We start from the raw sequence: 23218 nt of genomic DNA, 5'->3' as shown, positions 1-23218 counted from the left end.
CTGAAGTGTGAACTCAGCCTTCCCACTGTTGTGATAGGAGTAGTCGTGTCCTCTGCTACATTGCAGCCGCTGTCATATATTCAGTCAAAAAGCCTCAGCCCATATAGTCCATGGGGGTCACTGTGCGCTGCTGGTGTCCATCCTTGTAGCAACGCTCTTCTGTCACTGATGGCAGAGTGACCCCGAAAATACAGTGGAGATGCTGCAACAAAACTCAGTAAAAAACGGTGGCAAAAAAGCAACAGTTAGGCCTCTTTCACACGGGCGTTGCAGAAAAAGGTGCGGGTGCGTTGCAGGAACACCCGCGATTTTTCTGCGCGAGTGCAAAACATTGTAATGTGTTTTGCACGCGCGTGAGAAAAATCGGCATGTTTGGTACCCAAACCCGAACTTCTTCACAGAAGTTCGGGTTTGGGATCGGTGTTCTGTAGATTGTATTATTTTCCCTTATAACATGGTTATAAGAATATGACTTTGCCCCAGTCCTCAGCAGTCCATTCACCATACTTTCTGCAGAAGATCAATCTGTCCCTGATGTTTTTTCTGGAGAGAAGTGGCTTCTTTGCTGGCCTTCTTGACACCAGGCCATCTTCCAAAAGTCTTCGCCTCACTGTGCGTGCAGATGTGCTCACACCTGCCTGCTGCCATTCCTGAGCAAGCTCTGCACTGGTGGCACTCCGATCCCGCAGCTGAATCCTCTTTAGGAGACGATCCTGGCACTTGCTGGACTTTCTTGGACGCCCTGAAGCCTTCTTAACAAGAATTGAACCTCTTTCCTTGAAGTTCTTGATGATCCTATAAATTGTTGATTGAGGTGCAATCTTAGTAGCCACAATATCCTTGCCTGTGAAGCCATTTTTATGCAACGCAATGATGGCTGCACGCGTTTCTTTGCAGGTCACCATGGTTAACAATGGAAGAACAATGATTTCAAGCATCACCCTCCTTTTAACATGTCAAGTCTGCCATTTTAACCCAATCAGCCTGACATAATGATCTCCAGCCTTGTGCTCGTCAACATTCTCACCTGAGTTAACAAGACGATTACTGAAATGATCTCAGCAGGTCCTTTAATGACAGCAATGAAATGCAGTGGAAAGTTTTTTTTGGGATTAAGTTAATTTTCATGGCAAAGAAGGACTATGCAATTCATCTGATCACTCTTCATAACATTCTGGAGTATATGCAAATTGCTATTATAAAAACTTAAAGGGTTTCTACCACTTCGTTTTCACATAATTAGCTTTCAGACACTAGCGATCCGCTAGTGTCTGCTCTACCAAACCATCCTAATATAATAGCTTTTGAGGCAGCCGTTTCGCTAAAAAAAGAACTTATATAGATATGCTAATGACCCTCTAGGTGCTATGGGGGCATCATTAGCACCTAGAGGCTCGGTCTACCTTCACAAAATGCCGCCGCCCAGCGCGTCCCCCCAGCCCGCCCATCTCCTCCGAAATGCGATCCTCCCTGTGAGCGTATGCATTCGGCGCATGCGCAGTGAATGTCTGACTGCTTCCCTGCTCAGACATCTCCACTGCGCCTGTTCCTCGGAACACTATGACGTCATCGGCGCAGGCGCAGTGGAGATGTCTGTGCAGAAAGCGGTCAGACATTCACTGCTCATGCGCCGAATACATACGCTCACAGGGAGGATCGCATTCCGGAGGAGATGGGCGGGCTGGGGGGACGCGCTGGGCGGCGGCATTTTGTGAAGGTAGACCGAGCCTCTAGGTGCTAATGACGCCCCCATAGCACCTAGAGGCTCATTAGCATATCTATATAAGTTCGATTTTTAGCGAAACGGCTGCACCAAAAGCTATTATATTAGGATTGTTTGGTAGAGCAGACACTAGCGGATCGCTAGTGTCTGAAAGCTAATTATGTGAAAACGAAGTGGTAGAAACCCTTTAAAGCAGCAACTTTTCCAATTTCCAATATTTATGTAATTCTCAAAACTTTTGGCCACGACTGTACAATTATTAATGTGGTGTATGTGTTGGTGCTACATAAATATCATTATGCACTGTATATAATAGAACTAACAATAAAAATCATGAAAATAAAACTCTGTTTATTATCAGACAGAATAGTCAACTTAAGTTTTTTTGCTTAAATTATCAAAAAATAACATAAATAATGCATATAAAATAAAACTTACAAATTAAAAAAAATAACTATGACATTTCTATTTTACCAATTATTACAAATCACATTACCAACATAGTCAACATACAGTGTGTATGGATAAACATGTAGTGGTCAGTGTTTATAATTAACTTACGGACTCAGCTTCATGACCTCCATGTAGTGGTTCCGGGCCTTTTCTTAGGGGGCCCGGAACCACTACGCCCCTGGTGCTGTATTTCCTTCCTGAACTGGTCCCTGCAGCTCCGCCAACGATTCTTTACTTCATCAACTTTGAAGAAAAAGACAAGAAAGGAAAATGTACCAAATATACAATCCTGCAGAGGACAACATATTACATGTGCTATGCTAGGGAGGATTACCTGTGACATGGTAATCCTCCCTAGCATTACCTATGACATGGGCTATGCTAGGGAGGATAACGTATCACATGTGCTATGCTAAGGAGGATTACCTATGACATGGGCTATGCTAGGGAGGACAGCAAGGATCACACATGTATACATTGGCTACCCAAACTCTGGTGACTTTGCCCTTTGTTTTTTTCTCAGATGGTGGCAAACAGCTCCTAGGTTATCTCCACCCAGGCTGCGCCCTTTTTGTAATGGTCGTGGTAGTCCCCCGACCTGGTATCCCAAATGCAGGGCCTTTCCTGATCGAGGACAATGAGCCTCTCGACATCTATTGACCTTGGTGTCTTTGGCATGCTTCCAAAGGTCCGCAAGGGCTGGAGACTTCACAAGCTCACTCCTGTTTCATGTGCTGCCTGGAGCCAGACGCTGAGAAACTCAACTTTCCTGTCTAAAATACCTTCACTCTTGGTAAAAATGCAGTGTGGTAAATACAATCCACACTGAACACAGAAGGGAAGGGAAAAGGTATTAGGCCTGGAACCTAGGGAAAGGGAAATGGTCACACCTAGTGAGTCCCTACGCCAAGCCCTGACTGCTATCAGTATGAACAGACCTTGATGGTAGGAATGTTCATACGCAGGAGCCTAAGCCCGATCTAACCCCAACAAGTAATAAAGGGTTAACTAGGTTAACTGGATCCCCGCGCTGACAAAGACACTTCCTTCTATTGATATATAAAGATACCGTTCGTATATAGTTAATAAAGATGCTCTCTCTTATTGATACATATAGTCCTCTTTATTACCTGTATGTATATATCTTTGTGAGTCTGGGCAGGAGACTCTTTTTGGAGAACCAGCAGCGATTCCCTGGATCGACATCGGGGAAGTAAGACACACAGAAAAAAATCGGCAGCACAGGTGTATATTCATTATTGTTATCTAACCCTAGCAAGGCCCTGCAGATAGTGTCCGGACACGGATGGCCCATTCCTTCCCAGATGAAGGAATAGGAGTCCCCCTCAGGCCTAATATCAGCAGGTAGTGGAAAACAACAAAGAAGATAAACTTAACTTCCAGAAGTATGGGGACGAGCAGGAACTCAGAGAGACCAACACCAGGACTTCCACAAACAAGAAGCTGTCAACCGCATAGCATAATGGGTGAGGCCGGACTAAATAGCGGAGAAGGAATGACCACTTAAGCTACACCTGAAACAAGAGGTGTGGTCATCCCCAGCAACAACACAGAAAGGTGAAACCAAATAGGCTGTCAATCACGTGCAGCCAATCTCCTTGATCTTCTAGTCCCCGTCACAGGCGGGACTATGACAGCAACGCATTGCATCCGGGTGCAATGCGTTTTTCACACAGCCACATTCATTTCTATGGCGCCAGAGTTGTGTGAAAAACGCAGAATATAAAACATGCTGCGATTTTCACTCAACGCACAAGTGATGCGTGAAAAACAACGCTCATGTACACAGACCCAATGAAATTAATGGGTCCGGATTCAGTGCGGGCGCAATGCGTTCGCATCACGCATTGCACCCACACGGAATACTCACTCGTGGTAAAGGTGCTGTGGGGGTTTTAACTCCGTCACTGTGCACACATACACACGTGTCAGTTCAGTCTTCACCACAGGCAGTGTTTATTTCAGCAAACAAAAGTAAACATGTCCAAAAGCTTTCTTCAGCCCACACATATTGCATAACATAAAGTCCCACATTTTGTGTTCAGTTCAAACCGGGTAACAAAACAATATGATCTCACCCCTCTCTGGGGTCTTTCAGAGACCAATTCCTCCCTCTTAGGCTACTTTCACACTTGCGTTTCACGGATTCGTTTGAAATGCATTTCAAACGGATCTGTCAATAAACTGACTAAACGGAGACAAACGTTCAAACGGATCCGTCTGCATTGCGGATCCATTTGTCACGTTCGTTTCCGTTTTGCCATCCGTTTAGCCGATCCGTTTTTGAATGAGTAGCATCTCTAGGTTCCATTTTCATGTATTCAGATCCCCAGGGTTGACATGCTCCTATATTTCTCCAGGGCTATCTTGTTGAAATTCAAAGTTGGTCCGGCTTTGATAATGGACCACACTTTTCGGAACTCTTGTACACGACTACATGCACTTAAAGATGTATAGTGCTCGTTAGCGGGCCATATGTCTCTGATCATCATTGATCGTGCGTACGGGAGTACAGAGCATCATGATGCTGACCATGTTGTGCCGCACACTGGGCTATTGTCCCGCACTCATATGATCTATTAGTGCAAGACTATATCCCCGCGGGCAGCTCGACTTGCACAGAATCATTGTACACTATGATGCTGTGTACTCTCGTGCGCACGATCAATGCCACTACGGGACATATGGCCCGCTCACGGACCGTATGTCTCTGGGGGCAAACAGTCGTGTGCAAGAGGCCTTAAAGGGGTTTTCTCATCTTAGACAATGGGGGCATACCGCTAGGATATGCCCACATTGTCTTATAGGTGCGGGTCCCACCGCTGGTACCCTCACATATATTGAGAATGGAGCCAAGAAAGTGGATGAGGTCACACTGCGCCGCCGCCCTCCATTCATTTCTATAGGAGAGGCGGGGATTAGCGCTTGGTGGTGGACGTACCACGGGAAATTTGTTGTCCTGCAGCAACAGTGCTCCCCGCTCCGTTCTCGATATAGGTGCGGGTCCTACCAATGTTACCCACACCTATCAGACAATGGGGGCATATTCAAGTGAAATCCCCCCATTGTCTATGTGAATACCCCATTAAAAACTGTATGTCCCTTGCGTGTCCCTTGTGGTAATCACACTAGTTATATTAGAGCGTCATCGGGAAATCATTAAACGGTAAAATTACAATTTATTAATGAATTCCTGATGATGCTGATGGACCGTGACTCCCACAAGGGCTCATATGAAAGCGCACAAGATTGAACAATGAACAAGCTTTTGCTTGTTCATGTGCCAATCATAGGGTTTACGATCAATAAAGAGCCAAAAGATAGCTCAATATTGATGGTCATGTTAATGGTTCTTACGACATTAGCACTAATGCTGTTTTGATATAAAAACTACCAAGGGTGTTATAATAAACGGACAGTAGTGAGACTAGGGTAGTTTTTATTTCAACACAGCTGTAGTGCCAAGGTTCCCTGTACAGGACAATAAAAACACAGACACAGTGCAGTAAACTATAAATAATGTTTTATTTTTTTAACAATAAAAAAATAAAATAAATATAAACATAAAATGTATTTACAATTGTTCAAACTGGTGAGGGGAGGTGGACTGTCGTGGACTTGATGGTCTGGGGCTGGCAATGGTAGCCCCCCTGTCCTGGCGATCTACTGAGGTGAAACTACGGGCCACAGGAAAGGATGCAGGGCGTAATTGTGGGGTGTGGAGAAAGGAAGGGTCTGAGGAGGAGGGGACCCGAACATGTGTAGAGGTGGAGGGAGTTTGAAAAGAAGTAGTAGGAAAATGCATAATTTCCCATGACCCGTTCTCTAGCATGATCTTAAATCATGCAACTGCTCGGGCATCATTGAGTCCATCAAACTGATCATGCTTAGCCCATAATGGTAGTTTGGGCTGCGTTGAATCGCTGACGCCGACTCCGCCCCCTCCCAGCGGCGAATCAAGTCAGCACCAAACTCCTGATGTTCGGCAAAACCTTCTAGAGTGTCGGAAACAACCTCTACAAGGTTCGCATAATCAGTACGATTTGGCTTACCGGATCTCTGCCCGCTCACCAGGGCTCTCAAATTTTGGCGAAAACCTAAGAGCCTCTGTTGAGCGGAGGGATCCGGTAGGAGACCCGGATCTTCCTGAGCCGATACATGAGGGACAGGAGGGCTGGCGCTGGCGATCTGTTCTGGTTCCGCCTCAGGAGGTTGTTGCTCCCGAGTGCTGCTGGCACTTCTGTAGGTAAAAAATAAGGAAAGTTATGAATTGTTCTTTAAATAAAACATCCATGTTCTATGCTATGTCTACCGTATACCATAGGGGGCTGGCCAAAACAGGGGAGCCAAACACTCTGCTGACTCAGACAGCCCCTTACACTCAGACGGAGAGAACAGTTGTCCCTCTGACTGTAGGGGGCTGGCCAAAACAGGGGAGCCAAACGCTCCGCTGTCTCAGACAGCCCCTTACACTCAGACGGAGAGAACAGTTGTCCCTCTGACTGTAGGGGGCTGACCAAAACAGGGGAGCCAAATGCTCCGCTGTCTCAGACAGCCCCTTACACTCAGAAGGAGAGACCAGTTGTCCTTCTGACTGTAGGGGGCTGGCCAAAACAGGGGAGCCAAACGCTCCGCTGTCTCAGACAGCCCCTTTACAATTTTTTTTGCCTTCCTTCAGGTGTGGAAAAGGCAGTCTTTTCTTTAGCATCCCTTGATAGAGGGATCTGCCAATACCTTTTTGTTAGGTCTAACGTAGTAATATACCACGCTGGACCTAACTTCTCAATGAGTTCGTCTACTCTTGGCATAGGGTAGGCATCGCACTCTGAAGCCTCATTGAGTTTTCTGTAATCATTACAGAACCGCCATTCCCCGGATGGTTTTGGTACCAAAACTATCGGACCGGACCACTCACTTCAGGACTCCTCAATCACTCCTAGCTCTAGCATCCTTTTGATCTCTTGTGACATTACTTCCTTACGAGCCTCAGAGATTCTATAGGGTTTTATGTTTATCCGAACATGTGGTTTTGTTCGACTCTCATGCTGAATACAATTAGTGAGACCTGGCAAATCTGAGAACAAATCTCTATTCTGTTGTAGCATTTCCTTGCACTGCTATTTTTGCGATTTGGACAGGGTCTCCGCAATTGTGACATCCTGACTGTTACTTTTTGCCTCTACCACCAAACAGGTAGTTTCCAGGGAGTTTCGATCTTTCCACGGTTTTAACAAGTTCACATGATACAACTGGATAGGTTTTCTTTTCCCTGGCTGGTGAACTTTGAAGTTAACTTCCCCAACTTTCTCAACCACCTCATAAGGCCCCTGCCACTTAGCTAGGAATTTGCTTTCCACCGTGGGTACCAAAAGTAGCACTAGGTCTCCTGGACTGAACTGCCTAACCTTGACCGCCCTGTTATACACTCGAGCTTGGTTATCTTGAGCCCTCAGGAGATGTTCTTTTACTATGGGCATGACCTTAGATATCCTCTCTTGCATTTGTGCAATGTGATCCACTACACTTTTATACGGGGTAATCTCATTTTCCCAGGTTTCCTTTGCCACATCTAGCAACCCCCGAGGGTGCCGAGCAAATAATAATTCAAAAGGTGAAAACCCAGTGGAGGTTTGAGGAACCTCTCTAATAGAGAACAGTAGGTATGGTAGCAGACAGTCCCAATCACGACCATCCTTCTCTACCACCTTTTTTAACATATTCTTAAGTGTTTTATTGAAACGTTCTACTAGACCGTCTGTCTGCGGATGATATACTGATGTTCGCAGTTGTTTAATTTTTAACATCCGACATAACTCTTTCATGACTTTAGACATGAACGGTGTTCCCTGATCAGTTATTATCTCTTTTGGTATACCAGTTCTGGCAAACATCTGGAACAACTCTCTCGCTATGTTTTTTGACAAGGTATTTCTTAAAGGGACTGCTTCCGGGTATCTGGTGGCATAGTCTACTACCACCAAAATATACTGATGACCTCTAGCTGACTTTACTAGGGGTCCTACGAGGTCCATTGCAATCCGTTCAAACGGAACTTCAATGATTGGTGGAGGGACCAAAGGACTTTTGAAATGAGGGACAGGGGCTGATACCTGGCAGGTGGGACACGACTGGCAATAGTCGGCTATTTCCTTGTAACACCCCTTCCAATAAAATCGCTGCAGAATGCGTTCTTGGGTTTTAGCTGCCCCCAAGTGTCCCCCTAAAACATGCGATTGGGCCATCCTTAATACCACTTGTCGATAAGGACTGGGTACCAGCAGTTGTTCCACTACTTCATCCCCCCTTTTGGTCACTCTATACAACATATCATTGTTTATGGCGAAGTGGGGAAACTGATTGTCAGCCCCTGGACTTTGGGCAACCCCATTCAGAACTGATACATTCTCCCGGGCACCTTTCAAGGTAAGATCCCTGAGCTGTGCCTCTCCAAAATTGTCCCGAGACACCTCAAGATCCAGGACATTGGTCCCAGGGGTTAATTCCTCGTCCTCCTCACTTAACATCACCGCTAATGGAGACCCTGATATAGCCCCAGGACACTCCAATATCTCTCCCACCACATCACAACTAGAACGCTCAGCACTTGACAGTCTCATTGGGACCTTAGCATTAGCCCACAGGTCCCAGAACAGCGGGAAGTCTCTTCCCAGTATCATCGGGTGCAGTAAGTCCTTCACAACTCCCACCTCATGCTGTACAGTACCACACATAGTGTTTATGGACACCTGAGCGACCGGATAATCCCGGGTGTCTCCATGGATGCACAACACTCCCACATGCTTTTCAGGGTTAAATGCGTGAGGAGGGCAGTCACTATAACACTGTTCACGGTCACTTGGCACACCTGGGGTCCTTCCTGGGCTTGGGTAACTGCACTGGACACAGAATGTGCAAAAAGAGAATATGGTTGGCCGACACCGCACTCCATGGGCTCGGTAGACAAAGGGCAGTGCGCTGCTATATGTCCAGGAGCCTGACATCTCCAACATATAATGGGTCCGGTCTGGACTCGGGTTCCAGTCTCCAACTTTTCCTTAACCTGGGTTTTACAGTTGGGAGTGGGTTGTAGTCCTTTCTTGGAGAACCCAGTTCCGTTCTTAGAGCCGCGATATGGCCGTCTCAACCCCCCCTTATTTTCCAGGGAGTCCTCCACGCTGATATACCTTTATACGAGGCCCACCAATTCGTCCGCAGTCCGGGGGTTTCCCTGGGAAACCCAACATTGTATGGGCTTTCTCAGCATATGGAGGAACCGGTCCAAAACCACTTTTTTCACCATTTGAGCTGGGGAGGATGATTCTGGCTGTAACCATTTTTGTACCAGGTGGAAAAAGATCGAACATTTGGGACCTGGGAGGCTTATCTTGGCAAAACTCCCAGCTGTGAACACGCTGCGCTCGGACTGCATCAGTCACCCCCTGCCGAGCAAGAATTTCTGCTTTTAGCTTGCCGTATTCTTTAGCATCTTGCAAGGTTAAATCATAATAGGCATTCTGAGGTTCTCCTGTTAAATATGGCGCCAACACTTCTGCCCACTGCTCGGGTGGGAGACTCTCCATTTCTGCCACCCTTTCAAATACGGACAGGTACGCCTCAAAGTCGTTCTCAGGTGTCATTGTTTGCAAAGTTTCCCTCACATTTTTTCGGGCTTTAACACTACCATTTTGACTTGGAAGGCTCACCCTCTCCTGAGATTTGACGGCCTCAGTCAATACAGACATCTGTCGTATCAGGAGCTGATTTGTCTCTTGCAGGCTTGCATAGCCTCCATATGGGCTTTCTGCTGTTGAGCAGTAGCCTGTTGCTGCAGCAAGTTAGCCTGCACCAATTGCTTTACTAAATCCTCCATGGTTGGACGTTCAGACTGTAATTTCGCTGCAGTTTTTACCCAGGACATTTACCTCCTACAACTGCCGGTGGCTGCGATTTCTAGGAGCGTTGTGCCCGCATCCGACACCAATTGTGGGGGTTTTAACTCCGTCACTGTGCACACATACACACGTGTCAGTTCACTCTTCACCACAGGCAGTGTTTATTTCAGCAAACAAAAGTAAACATGCCCAAATTTTAGCTTTAAGCTTTCTTCAGCCCACACATATTGCATAACATAAAGTCCCACATTTTGTGTTCAGTTCAAATCGGGTAAGAAAACAATATGGTCTCACCACTTTCTGGGGTCTTTCAGAAACCAATTCCTCCCTCTTAGCTTGTTCGGCTTTCAGTTAGCCTGTGCAGACTTGATCTCCCCAGCTGAGATTCCCACAGCCTTTTTAACCACACCTTAGGAAAACCCTGGATGGAGTACGGGAGTGACCTGTCCCACCCAATCTCTCTGGTCACTCCTAAAACCCGGACCCAAAATCCCCTTTAATGCAAACCTCCCAGCAACCTAATGTTACTGGTATACTTATTTCCGGGAATTATATCACTGAGGCATACATTCTCAGTGAGACGTACCGACCAACCACTATTCTTCCCTGGTCTTTTTTTTAATAGCCTTTATTTAGTTGTTTTTTTTTTAAAACAGTTAATACAACAATCCCAAAGGGAAAAACAATCAGCAGGCCAATCATACACATAAGCAAGTACAGATAAATCCATCATTATCATATTGCGCAACAGTAGAAAACATAAATGTATCTTTATTACAGAGCATTACTGTCGTCACAAAGAGAACTCTGTACTCACTCACACCACATCCACACACACAATCACACACTTGGGTAATGCAGACCCAATCAGCAATGAACCTCAAACTGTGCCCTCCGCTTGTACCCATACTCCCCAGATTTTGTCAAATCGATCAGGCACTCCTCTTGCTTCGTATGTCAATTTGTACATCTGAAGGTCTTTATTAATGAGTTGCACCCACTGGTCCACCGTGGGGCATTTAGGCAGTTTCCAGTTCAACAATATGTTCTTCCTACCATAAAACATTAGTAACCGTAGCAAAATTCTACTATACTTGGATGGGGTCACATCAGAAACCAGCCCCATAATGCATATTATTGGATCACAGATCCCAGGAAGCCCCAACTTAACACTAATAAAATTGCACACTCCCTTCCAGTATATCTGCATTGTCGGACACCTCCAAACCATGTGAAAAAAGGAACCTCTGTCCCCCCCACATCTGTCACATCCAGGACTCGATATCTGCCGCATCTGGCCCAAACGCATCGGGGTTAGATATACCCTATGTATCTATTTGACCTGAATGAGTTGATCCCGAGAGCTTATAACAGATTTCCTCCACCCTAGACGCCATTCCTCCAAGTGAGAGTCTTCTAGTTCTGGGATATCCGCCTACCATCTAACGAATGATCGCTGGATAGGGGATTCTTGCATTTTAATAATTTCAACATAAAAGGAAGAAATTGGCTTGTGTGGTTGTACTCTCCTGGCTACAGATTCAAGAGGACCACACTTTAAGCTTAGAGTCAAAGATTGGAACTGTTTATCACAAGCGTGTCTCAATTGGAGGAACCGGTAAAAACTCGTCCGAGGTAACAGGAACTCTGACTGCAGACTCTCAAAGGAGCGAAAGGTCCCATCTTGGAACAACTGTGTCAAATATTTAAGCCCTTTCCTAGGCCAAAATTCTAAATCTGATAGGTGTAAAAGCTCAGGGAGGTGCTTATTACGCCATAGTGGGATATACGGAGACCAGGTTTCTCCTACTTGGGTATCCATATGTGTATTCACAAATCTCGCCCATGCCTCTATAACCGTCACCATGGCCTCCGTATATCTCCCACAAACCAGAGTTCCGCCTCCCCTATAAACCAGGTTCGTTAGAGCTTCATATGACCCAACTAGCGCCGCCTCTAACACTACCGCTGGATTATTGGCATCCGCTCTAATCCACCAGGATGCATACATCAGGCGTGTCGCCATATAGTAAATATACATGTCTGGAAGTTGCAAACCCCCTTGTAAGTAGGAAGCTTTCAACGTCTTTCTTGCTATTCTTGGGGGCTGATGACCCCATAAGAATCGAGACATGACTTTGTCTAAAACATCAAAATGGGACTTAGGAATCTTTATTGGAGCTGCTCTATACACGTATAATAACTTAGGCAACAGCACCATTTTAATAATGTTAATTCTGCCTATTAAGGTCAAGGGTAGATTTTCCCAGGCTTCCAGCTTACGTGTAACGTATTCCATAGTGGGTCTCAGATTCAAAAGACAGAATTGCCGAGGGTCTCTATGAATATGAATCCCTAAATAAATAAAGCTGTCCACCACTCTCAGGGGAGACACCGGAGAAATATCTACCCCTTCATCTACATCCACTATGCAAAGACTGGATTTAGCCCAGTTCACTCGCAGGCCAGAATATCTCCCATATCCATTTACCACATCTAGCAGGGTTTCTAAGGAAGGGCCAGGGTCAGCTAAGTACACCACGTATAGCGACACCTTCTCTTGTATCCCGGCTATCGACCACCCCTCTATCAAGGAGCTATTATTGATTAATTGTGTAAGGGGTTCCATTATCAGGGCAAACAGCAGTGGTGACAGGGGACAACCCTGTCTTGTGCCCCTATACAGTCTAAAAGATCGGGAAGTAAATCCATTTACTCTAATGCGCGCTGTGGGCGCCTGATACAGCAGTTGGACCCATTTAATAAAAGAGGGAGGGAAAAGAAGACGGGACATTGTCTCCCAAATAAAATGCCATTCTACCGAGTCAAAGGCTTTCTCATTATCGAGAGACGCCAGGACCCTTGAGCCCGCATTATCATGCCTGACCTGCAAGTTTGTAAATAGCCTTCTAAGGTTGATATCCGTTGTCTTCCCAGGCATAAAACCAGATTGGTCGGGATCAATGATAGATAGGACTACTCCACTAAGTCGCTTGGCCAAAACTTTGGCTAAAATTTTGGCGTCAGTATTCAGTAGGGAAATAGGCCTATATGACGCACAGTGGTCCGGAGACTTCCCAGCTTTATGAATAACCACAATGGTAGCCTCTCCAAAGGATAAAGGCAGCCCACCGGATTCATAGGCGTAGTTAAACAATTTTAGCAAACGTGCAGAATGTAACTCAGCATCTAATCTGTACCATTCCACTGGGAAGCCATCCGGACCAGGTGATTTCCCCACTGCCATGTCTCCAATCGCAGCTTTAATCTCCCCTTCATCAATAGCTCCCTCTAAGTACTTACAGTCCGCCCTCGCCAATGTTGTAAGGGGAATGGCTTGAAGGAAAGATGGGATCTCTTCCGGGGTCAAGCTAATTTTAGAGCTATACAGGTCTCCGTAAAACTGGGCAAACTGCTCGCAGACATCTCCCGGCCGATATACCCTCGAACCATCCCCACATGTAATGTGCGGGACCACCGTCTGAGGCGTCTCAGTCCTAGCCAGGAAGGCCAAAGCTTTCCCGTTCTTATCTCCGTCAGCAAATACTAAGCGCCTTTGATATAATAGTTTCTTCTGGGTATACTCAGTTAGGTGTAAACTAAGTTTCCTCTGTGCCCCATCCCATAGTCTGCGACTCTCTGCATTCGGGTTTACAATAAAGGCCTGCTCTTTCTCTACCACTTCTCCTTCTAACTTAGTCCTAGTAGCACTCAACTCCTTCCTGTGCGTAGCTATCGCCTGAATCAAAGTGCCACGTAATACCACTTTAAAGGCCTCCCACTCCACTGACGGGTTAGTTGAGCCCTCATTAAATACCCAATAGTCCTTCATACCTTGCTGTGCAGACCAAACTACAGGTAGGACCTCCAGCCATTTACTATTGAGTCTCCATATTCTTTCAGCCGGTGTAAGAGGTTGTTTCAGGATTACCAACAGGGGGGCATGGTCAGAAATACCTCTTGGTAAATAATCAGCTACCGTCAAAGAGGACAACAGGTCTCTACTAAGGAACACTAAGTCTATCCGGGAGAGAGCTGCATGGGAGGCAGAGTAACAGGAATATTGACGTCTCTCCGGATGCAAATACCTCCAACCCTCCGTTAAATCAAACACTTCAGCCCAGGAACTTAACGTTTTATTATGGGTGTCACTGGGGGCGAAGCCGATCCAGCGAACGGTCTAAGACCGCATTGTAGTCTCCAAGCACAATCAGAGGCACCGGGGGCAAGGATGCTACATGTCTCATAATCTCATCTAGAACTTCCCTCCGAAAGGAAGGGGGAACATAAACACCTACCACAAGGTAGTCAATGCCCCTGATTGCAGCATGAAGAACCACAAAACGTCCCAACATGTCATTATGCACAAAATGCAACCGGAAGGGAAGGGATTTCGCCACCAAAATTGACACACCTCTAGCCCTAGAATTATATGTAGCGTGATAGGCTGCGCCCACCCATGGCCTCCGTAGTGCCAAGAGTTTGCGTCCCTGCAGATGTGTCTCCTGCAATATCAGTACGTCTGGGTTATGGTTACGTAAAAAATTAAAGACCAGGGATCGTTTAATTTTGTCATTAAGACGTCTGACATTCCAGGAGACCAACCGACAGACCGTCATCATGGCGGTTTGAAAAAACAATAATCCCAAAAGAGCCTGCACCACCCAAGCCATACACTCACACACAAAACTTCCCAGAAGCCCAAAACATCTGGCCCCAACCCCCTCCCTGCCTAGATAACCCCAACACATCCAAGCCTAAATACCCACCCCCCATTCGTCTCTCAGAGAAAATAGGGACGAAGACCCGTATTCAATCAACTAATCTAGGTAAACCACTAAACCTAACCTAGACAGCCAAGTATCTTCACCGTTACACATTCAGCTCCATCATACAGTGTAGTTATCTGAAAGTATATACTGAGACCCCCAGCTCAGACGTCTCGTTATACTCAGCCCCTGCGGTCAAGCCAGTCTGAGGCCTCCTCAGGGTTAGTAAAGAATTTCACCAGATCACCGTCCTGGATTCTGAGCCGCGCTGGATACATCATGGCGTAGACAAGTCCCCTTTCCCGCAGCCGGGTCCTCACTGCTGTAAATTGTTTGCGTTGCTTCTGCACCTCTGCAGAGAAGTCCGGTTAGAAAGAGATCCTAGTGTTGTCAAAACGTATGTCCTTTAGAAGGCGGGCAGCCGCCAGCACAGCATCTCGGTCTCTATAGTTCAGGAGTTTAAAAATGAAAGGACGGGGTGGGGCCCCCGGAGGCAGAGGACGAGTAGGAATCCTGTGGGCCCGTTCAATTGCAAAAGTCCCTGAGAGATTTATCGGATTCAGGACTTGTTTAATGAGGTTCTCCACAAACTCCTCAGGTGCAGTACCTTCCACCTTTTCGGGTAGACCCATAATGCAGACATTGTTCCGTCTGTTACGGTTCTCCACGTCTTCAACTTTCGCCATTAGGGTCTTGACTTGATTCTGGAGGGCAGTGGCGTAGGGATCGCCATAGCAACCATAGCAGTGGCTATGGGGCCCGTCCGACCGCATTCATTTTTTTTTTTTTTATTAACACACACAGACACTACACACAAGCAGCCAGAAGGTGGCGTAACTACCGGGGAAGCAGCTGCTTCGGGCCGCGACAGTTTATTTTCAAGTTAGTTAAATATCGATGTCTTACTGTTCAGGGGCCTTCACAGCAGCGGTCTTAATGTTCAGGCCCCCTCGCTAATGTGCTCTAATCTTACTGTATTCTAAAGTCTCCTGATGTGTCTGGGATTCAAACCCACAACCTCCAATGTATCAGTGTAAGGAGGCATTGCAACTGACTGAAAAAATTTGACACTTCTACTGTTATAGCTGGCTAAGTGTACATCTATACACATGACAGCTGCCCAAACACACCCAGCACTGCTATATCTCTATATGACAGCTATCCCAGCACACTCAGCTATATCTCAATATATGAGCAGCTGTCATGTGTATAGATGTACACTTAGCCAGCTATAACAGTAGAAGTCTCATAATTTTTCAGTCAGCAGCTGTTATGGTCTTGAGGTTAGGTGCTCTGCCTCTGATACAGAAGCAGTGACTCCATATATGGACATACAGGGCGGGACACAATACAGGGAGGGACACAGGAAGAGGCTGCATCGCATCGCTGACATGGAGGTAAGTAGAAGTGTTTCTTTTTTTTTTTTTAATACCCGACTGTTACTGCCATGGGGGGAGCGGGGGGGCACTTGATACTGGCACATGGGGGGAGGGGGGTTGGCACCTGACCTGATACTGGCACCTGGGGGGGGGGTTGGCACCTGATACTGGCACATGGGGAAGGGGGGGGAGAGGCACCTGATACTGTGGATGGCACTATTTAGGGGAGGGGGATCTGTGTATGGCACTATTTAGGGGAGGGGGATCTGTGGATGGCACTATTTAGGGGAGGGGGATCTGTGGATGGCACTATTTAGGGGAGAGGGATCTGTGGATGGCACTATTTAGGGGAGAGGGATCTGTGGATGGCACTATTTAAGGGAGGGGGGATCTGTGGATGGCACTATTTAGGGGAGGGGGGATCTGTGGATGGCACTATTTAGGGGAGAGGGATCTGTGGATGGCACTATTTAGGGGAGAGGGATCTGTGGATGGCACTATTTAGGGGAGGGGGGATCTGTGGATGGCACTATTTAGGGGAGGGGGGATCTGTGGATGGCACTATTTAGGGGAGAGGGATCTGTGGATGGCACTATTTAGGGGAGGGGGATCTGTGGATGGCACTATTTAGGGGAGGGGGGATCTGTGTATGGCACTATTTAGGGGAGGGGGATCTGTGAATGGCACTATTTAGGGGAGGGGGATCTGTGGATGGCACTATTTAGGGGAGAGGGATCTGTGTATGGCACTATTTAGGGGAGGGGGATCTGTGGATGACACTATTTAGGGGAGAGGGATCTGTGGATGGCACTATTTAGGGGAGAGGGATCTGTGGATGGCACTATTTAGGGGAGGGGGGATCTGTGGATGGCACTATTTAGGGGAGAGGGATCTGTGGATGGCACTATTTAGGGAGGGGGATCTGTGGATGGCACTATTTAGGGGAGGGGGGATCCGTGGATGGCACTATTTAGGGGAGGGGGATCTGTGGATGGCACTATTTAGGGGAGGGGGATCTGTGGATGGCACAGAGGGGGGGGGGGCCCATAATTTTTTTTTGCTATGGGGCCCATGCATTTCTAGCTACGCCCCTGCTGGAGGGTGTGAATTTCAGAATCTTCACGCTGAGCTCTATCTTCCACGTCACTTAGTCTCCTTTCAACCTCAGTCGTTCTCTCTCTTATCTTGTCAATATCGTGCCTGAGGAGAGTTAGATCAGCCTGTACATGGTCAATTTCAACTGTGAGTGCAGTCTGACAACCAGTGATAGCCGCCATAACTTTCGCCAGATCACCCTCCGGCTGTGTAGAAGGGCCCCCAACCATTCTATCTTCCGTTTGACTCATATTGTCCAGCATTAATTTAGGCGGGATAGCCTGCCCTGAGGTGCCTGTTTTCCGGCCCATAAGGCGGCCACTCTTTTGCTAGTGACAGTAATAGCGGACCACCAGCCTTCACTTTCCCCAGGAACAAACGCACTTCAGCTGCGTCACTGAGTTGAAAGAGCCTCCACTGCAGCACAAGGAACCACCTCACCACCTCCAGCACATCAATCTTCTCCTCCAGGCATGAACCTCTTATATTGCAGGCACCGAAAAGTAGAAGGTCAGGAGTGTCCACGGCACCGCCAGGCCAGCACCAGAAGTGGAGAGAGAAGGCCCCGAACCACCGACTCGCGGTCAAGATGGCGCCCGTCACATCATACACGTGGGGGAAACTTTACTTCAGCCAGTCAGCCAGCAGAGAGCCCGGGGGTCACTCCGACCTGCAACACCAGGCTCCGCCTGCTCACCGGCACCGGCAGGTACAGTGTCTGTACGTCCCACCCCTCCCGCTCTCACCGGGAGGTCCGCAGTCCGGGGTGTCTTGCTGCGTGTAGGCCGCGCACAAGGGAGGATCAGTCAGGCGGCGACGGAGGCAGCCGCAGGGTAGATGGTCGGGTCACCGGTAAGCAGACCGGTTGTTGGTCCTCGCCGAGGGTCTTTATTGAAAAAAAATAGGATCTGTGCAGTCAGATAGACAGGATAATGCCAGGATGATAGCGGAGCCTAAGTAACTTGCAACCTCACAGCATAGCAGTCAGGCCACGCCCCGAGGGCCAGGTCTTAATGATGATCATCCTCATCTTTTGCTGGCTTTACTTTTTCCAAATCATCCTTCAAAGTCTCCATGTCCCTAGAAAAGTCAGAAAGATGCAGAGAGAGCAGCAGCTGGATGTTCCTGATGACATATTCTCATCGATATTAGATTATGTGAAAAAGGAGGAAAAGCAGATGGCAGAAGAAGGGCTCCCACCTGTAGAGCAGGAGAGCGCTGTGGTTGGAGAAGTGGGTATGCCAGAGCTGATTAATATTCTGTGTTTACTGTCAAATAACCTGCAGGAGATTACAGACCAGACCAGCAATAAAATGCATATTGTCCTCCACCTAACCAGCCAAACCCCATACCAGCAAAAGCCCCTGTTTAAAGGTGCATTAAAGGTGCAGTGCAGCCATTAGGGTACTTTCACACTAGGGTTTTTCTTTTCCGGCATAGAGTTTCGTCCTAGGGGATCTATACCGGAAAATAACTGATCAGTTTTATCCCCATGCATTCTGAATGGAGAGCAGTCCGTTCAGGATGCATCAGCATTAGAGATGAGCGAACTTCTCTTTTAAGTTTGGCGTCTAAAGTTCGGCTTCCGGTTAGCGGAGGATCCCGATATGGATTCCGAATTCCGTTGTGGTCCGTGGTGGCGGAATCAATAATGGTCATTATTGATTCCGCTACCACGGACCACAACGGAAATCGGAATCCATATCGGGATCCTCCGCTAACCGGAAGCCGAACTTTAGACGCCGAACTTAAAAGAGAAGTTCGCTCATCTCTAATCAGGATGTCTTCAGTTCAGTCTTTTTGACTGTTCAGGCCGGAGATAATACTGCAGCACTTGCCTGAATGCCGGATCCGGCATTTTTTCCCATAGGAATGTATTAGTGCCGGATCCGGCATTAAAAATACCGGAATGCCGGATCCGTCCTTCCATTCTGCACATGCGCAGACTGCTAAAAATGTGAAAAAAAATAGAAACAGATCCGTTTGTCCGTATGACAAATGGACAGACGAAACCGTTCTTGCAATGCATTTGTGAAACGGATCCGCATCCGGATCCGTCTACAAATGCTATCCGTTTGCATGCAGATTGCCGGATTCGGCAGGCAATTCCAGCGACGGAACTGCTTACCAGATCACTCTGCCGCAAGTGTAAAGTACCCTAAACAATGAAGAAGGACTATACAGTGCGGTCTTTATTATTAAATGAAAGGCATCTACGGGCTAATTGGCCACACAGCTCTTCACCGCAGCATGGCTGCTCTGAGTGGACGCACCCCAAGGCGTCTTTCACACAAATGATAAGGATTGTGTCAGGATGCGTTCAGTGAAACTCGCACCATTTCGCAAGCAAGTTCAGTCAGTTTCGTCTGATGTACATAGTGTTCATCAATGGGTCAGGATTCAGTGTGGGTCCTATGCGTTCACTTCACGCATTGCACCCACGCAGAAAACTCGCTTGTGTGAAAGGGGCCTAAACCCTAAAAACGCAATCGCAGACAAAACTGACTGAACTTGCTTGCAAAATGGTGTGAATTTCACTGAACGCACCCTGAACGCATCCTGAGCCAAGCCGTATCATTTGTGTGAAAGAGGCCTTAGGGTCCCTACACACACAAACTTGTGCTGTAAAAATACTGCATTCATTTTTTGGGTGGCCTAATGCAGTGGCCAGGTACGGGTGGATAATATTCTGTATTTGTCGTGACGCCAATTGCAGCGTGCGCAGGTTACTATCCCAGGGCCCTTCCAAGGTGTTATAACGCACATCCCAGATTAGGAATGCCAGAGTGGTGTAATGGCCTATAATGTCTCTGTAGGGTGGTGATAATTGTGTCACGGTGTCTCCTCCCTGGGTACGGACGGACTCCTGTCTCACTTGCAATAAATTGGAGTGTTGTGATAGTAGGAGTAATAGAGGAATTTTGCAGAAGAAATGATGTCCAGACCTTTAGATGAAGTTCAAACGTTGCTTTACTTGAAATAACTTGCATCCAAGCAGTATACAGCTTTGGTCTCTTGGTCCCAGCAGGTTTTGGCAATGATTGGCAGGAATGAGTGCTTCTGCTTTAAATGTGACCTCTGCTGTGTGGGGGACAGACTAGCTGAGGAGGGAATAGCTTCTCCTAGGTCTCTGGACTTATCTCTCAGATGAATTCTCAGGGGATGCTTTTTTCCTGGAACTCTGGAGTTTGAAGTTTTCTGTATTCCTCATCCAGCTGAGATGAAGGTGCTCAGACTGGGAATATGGCCAAGTCTCAGCGGAGACTAGGTTCTTGCTGTCTTCCCTATACAGGGGAATTCCTCACACACACACACCCTACCCCTAGCAGGGGGTGGTCTACACTGATTCTAACTTTCTTTTCCACCCATGCTGCAGGATGTGGGAACTTCCCACTTATCTCACAAAGGAGGAGCTAAGCTGGAATAATCCATTCCAGCTCAGAAAGACTAAACAGTAATCTGTACTTGCCAATGAGTTGCTGCCACCTACTGGTAACCAGGCAAATTACAGGAACAATTACATTTAACATAGTTTTATATGCACATTTGTGGAGGACATGAGCAAAATCACATCAGATGACAGTATAAAGGTCTTAGGAGATAGTAGCAGGGTAGAGGCGTGTAGTAACACAACTCTGGGGTGTTAAATTCCCCCTTACTTTGAGTTAAGCCGCCCTCGGCTTGTGCTTAGGATGAGAAAAATAAGCTCTGGGGTACCCATTTAAATACATAGTGCTGCATGAATACATATAAAAACATACAAAGACAAACATATAACGGCTACCCTAAGGTTCCTGCCTGCATGAGTAGGGTGTCTTATTAACAGTTTCCCTCTCGGTATACCCAGTGAACCAATGGTCTGCACTAAGCAATCACTACTGACTGACTTTGAAGTGTTCTGAGCTCTGTAAACACCAAAGAAAGCATGAGGGTGTCTTTACTCTATAGTCCCACCATTGTGTAATGAAATGACCGCAAATGGAAGGGTGGCTTTATCCTGTATTCCCTTCCCTGCACCAAAGTCAAAATTAAGGCTTATAGCATGATCACTATGGCGACTATGGGTAGCTAAAATGGCTCTAAGGTGGAGGTGCCATACCTTAGGCAAAGGCAGAGAAGGGGGATGTATCAGCTTCTCCAAACGCTTCTGGCAGTCGCAGGAGGAGGGTATAATAATCACATGAAACTCCTGGAAGACACACCAGGATGGGGGTTTAGTAGTCCCATTACCAATCCTGGCACATATAACAAACAGATTGTGGGTGAACTCGGTCTGGTGGTACCATGGGAAATGGATCCAACTGTGACCTAGTTCAAAAGAAAACACTATAAAGGCGCCACTCCCATTGGATGTGGAGAAAGTGCAAATAGTAATCAATGTCTCCTCGTCTCTGGAGGGTAGTCTTTATATAAAATAAGTGTTAACTTCTGATAGAGGTGCTCAAGATGTGAGTACTCACTTCGCAGGGGGGGATAGTCACAGGATAAAGCTCAAGACACCCGTGACTAACTTGCCCCCCTGGCCAGGATCGCATATCAGGTGATACCAATTGATGGCAGCCGACAACCAAGGCTTCTGATCAATGTAGTTTATTACAATAAAAGCTGGCCCAACGCGTTTCGGAGGTCTCACAACCCTGCTTTTTCAGGGGTCTGTCTACAGGGTCTCCTATCCTCTAGGAGAAGATGTTCTTTCTGTCTAGAGGATAGGAGACCCTGTAGACAGACCCCTGAAGAAGGAGGGCTATGAGACCTCCAAAACGCGTTGGTACAGCTTTTATTGTAATAAACTACATTGATCAGAAGCCTTGGTTGTCGGCTGCCATCAATTGGTATCACCTGATATGCGATCCTGGCCAGGGGGGCAAGTTAGTCACGGGTGTCTTAAAGGGTTTCTACCACCAGAAATACTGTTATGTAGCTGACTGACATTAGTGATTCGCTAATGTCAGCACTACATAACAGTATGTTTTTAACATTAGTCCCTGCAGCCGTTTTTGTTAAAAAAGCACTTTTATAGATATGCTAATGAGCCTCTAGGTGCTATGTGGGCGTCATTAGCACCTAGAGGGCTCCATCCACTAACCATTTCAGCCGCCCATCGCGTCCCTCCATCCCGCCCCGCTCCTGTTGATTGACGTGAAACCTCTCAGTATCTCGTACCAATTCCCGCGCCTGCGCCTTGCGCTTCTGTATGCTCCCGGCGCCGGCTTCCTCACTGAGCCTGCGCCAACTACGTTACAATGAGGAAGCCGGCACCAGGAGCGCGGCATTCACTCACTGCGCCTGCGCCGAATACTGAAGCGCACGGCGCAGGAGCGGGAATTGGTACGAGATACTGAGAAGTTTCACGTCAATCAACAGGAGCGGGGCGGGCTGGAGGGATGCGATGGGCGGCTGAAATGCGCCTGCGCCGATGACCGAGATGTCTGTGCAGGCAGCGGTCAGACATTCACTGCGCCTGCGCCGAATACAGACGCGCACGGCGCAGGCGCGAGAATTCGTCCACTGGCTCAGATGGAGGATGGCATTCAAGAGGAGATGGGCGGGCTTAACGGACGAGCGGGGCGGCATGCAATGTGAGTAGACCGAGCCTCTAGGTGCTGAAAAGACGCCCCCATAGCACCTAGAGGCTCATTAGCATATTAATAAAAGTTTGTTTTTTTGTGAAGCGGATCCACACACAGGTCTGAGAATAGCATGGTTAGGTAGATCAGACACTAGCAGATCGCTAGTGTCTGAGAGCTAATTAGGTCAAAATGAGGTGGTAGAAACCCTTTAAAAGTGGCACTATTGAAGGCAACAGATAATTGCATTAGGCTTGTCAGTAAAAGCAAAAAAAGGAAGAGACCACTGTGGTACTCAACAGAAGTTGCCAAAATCATT

At 47.2% G+C, this 23218-nt stretch overlaps 1 protein-coding gene across 1 annotated transcript in view; it reads right to left on the bottom strand.

Annotated features, from left to right (window-relative positions):
• Positions 1-13952, bottom strand: part of PFKFB2 (6-phosphofructo-2-kinase/fructose-2,6-biphosphatase 2) — a 58983-nt gene extending 45031 nt beyond the window's left edge. The window contains exon 1 of the mRNA XM_040424040.1: positions 13943-13952. The gene's annotated coding sequence lies outside the window, so the exon portion shown is untranslated. The remainder of the gene's footprint in view (positions 1-13942) is intronic.
• Between the last annotated feature and the right edge of the window lie 9266 nt (positions 13953-23218).

This window comes from Bufo bufo, chromosome 3 (genome assembly GCF_905171765.1).
Source record: "Bufo bufo chromosome 3, aBufBuf1.1, whole genome shotgun sequence".
Classification (NCBI taxonomy): domain Eukaryota; kingdom Metazoa; phylum Chordata; class Amphibia; order Anura; family Bufonidae; genus Bufo; species Bufo bufo.
This window is presented reverse-complemented; position numbering and strand designations above follow the sequence as displayed.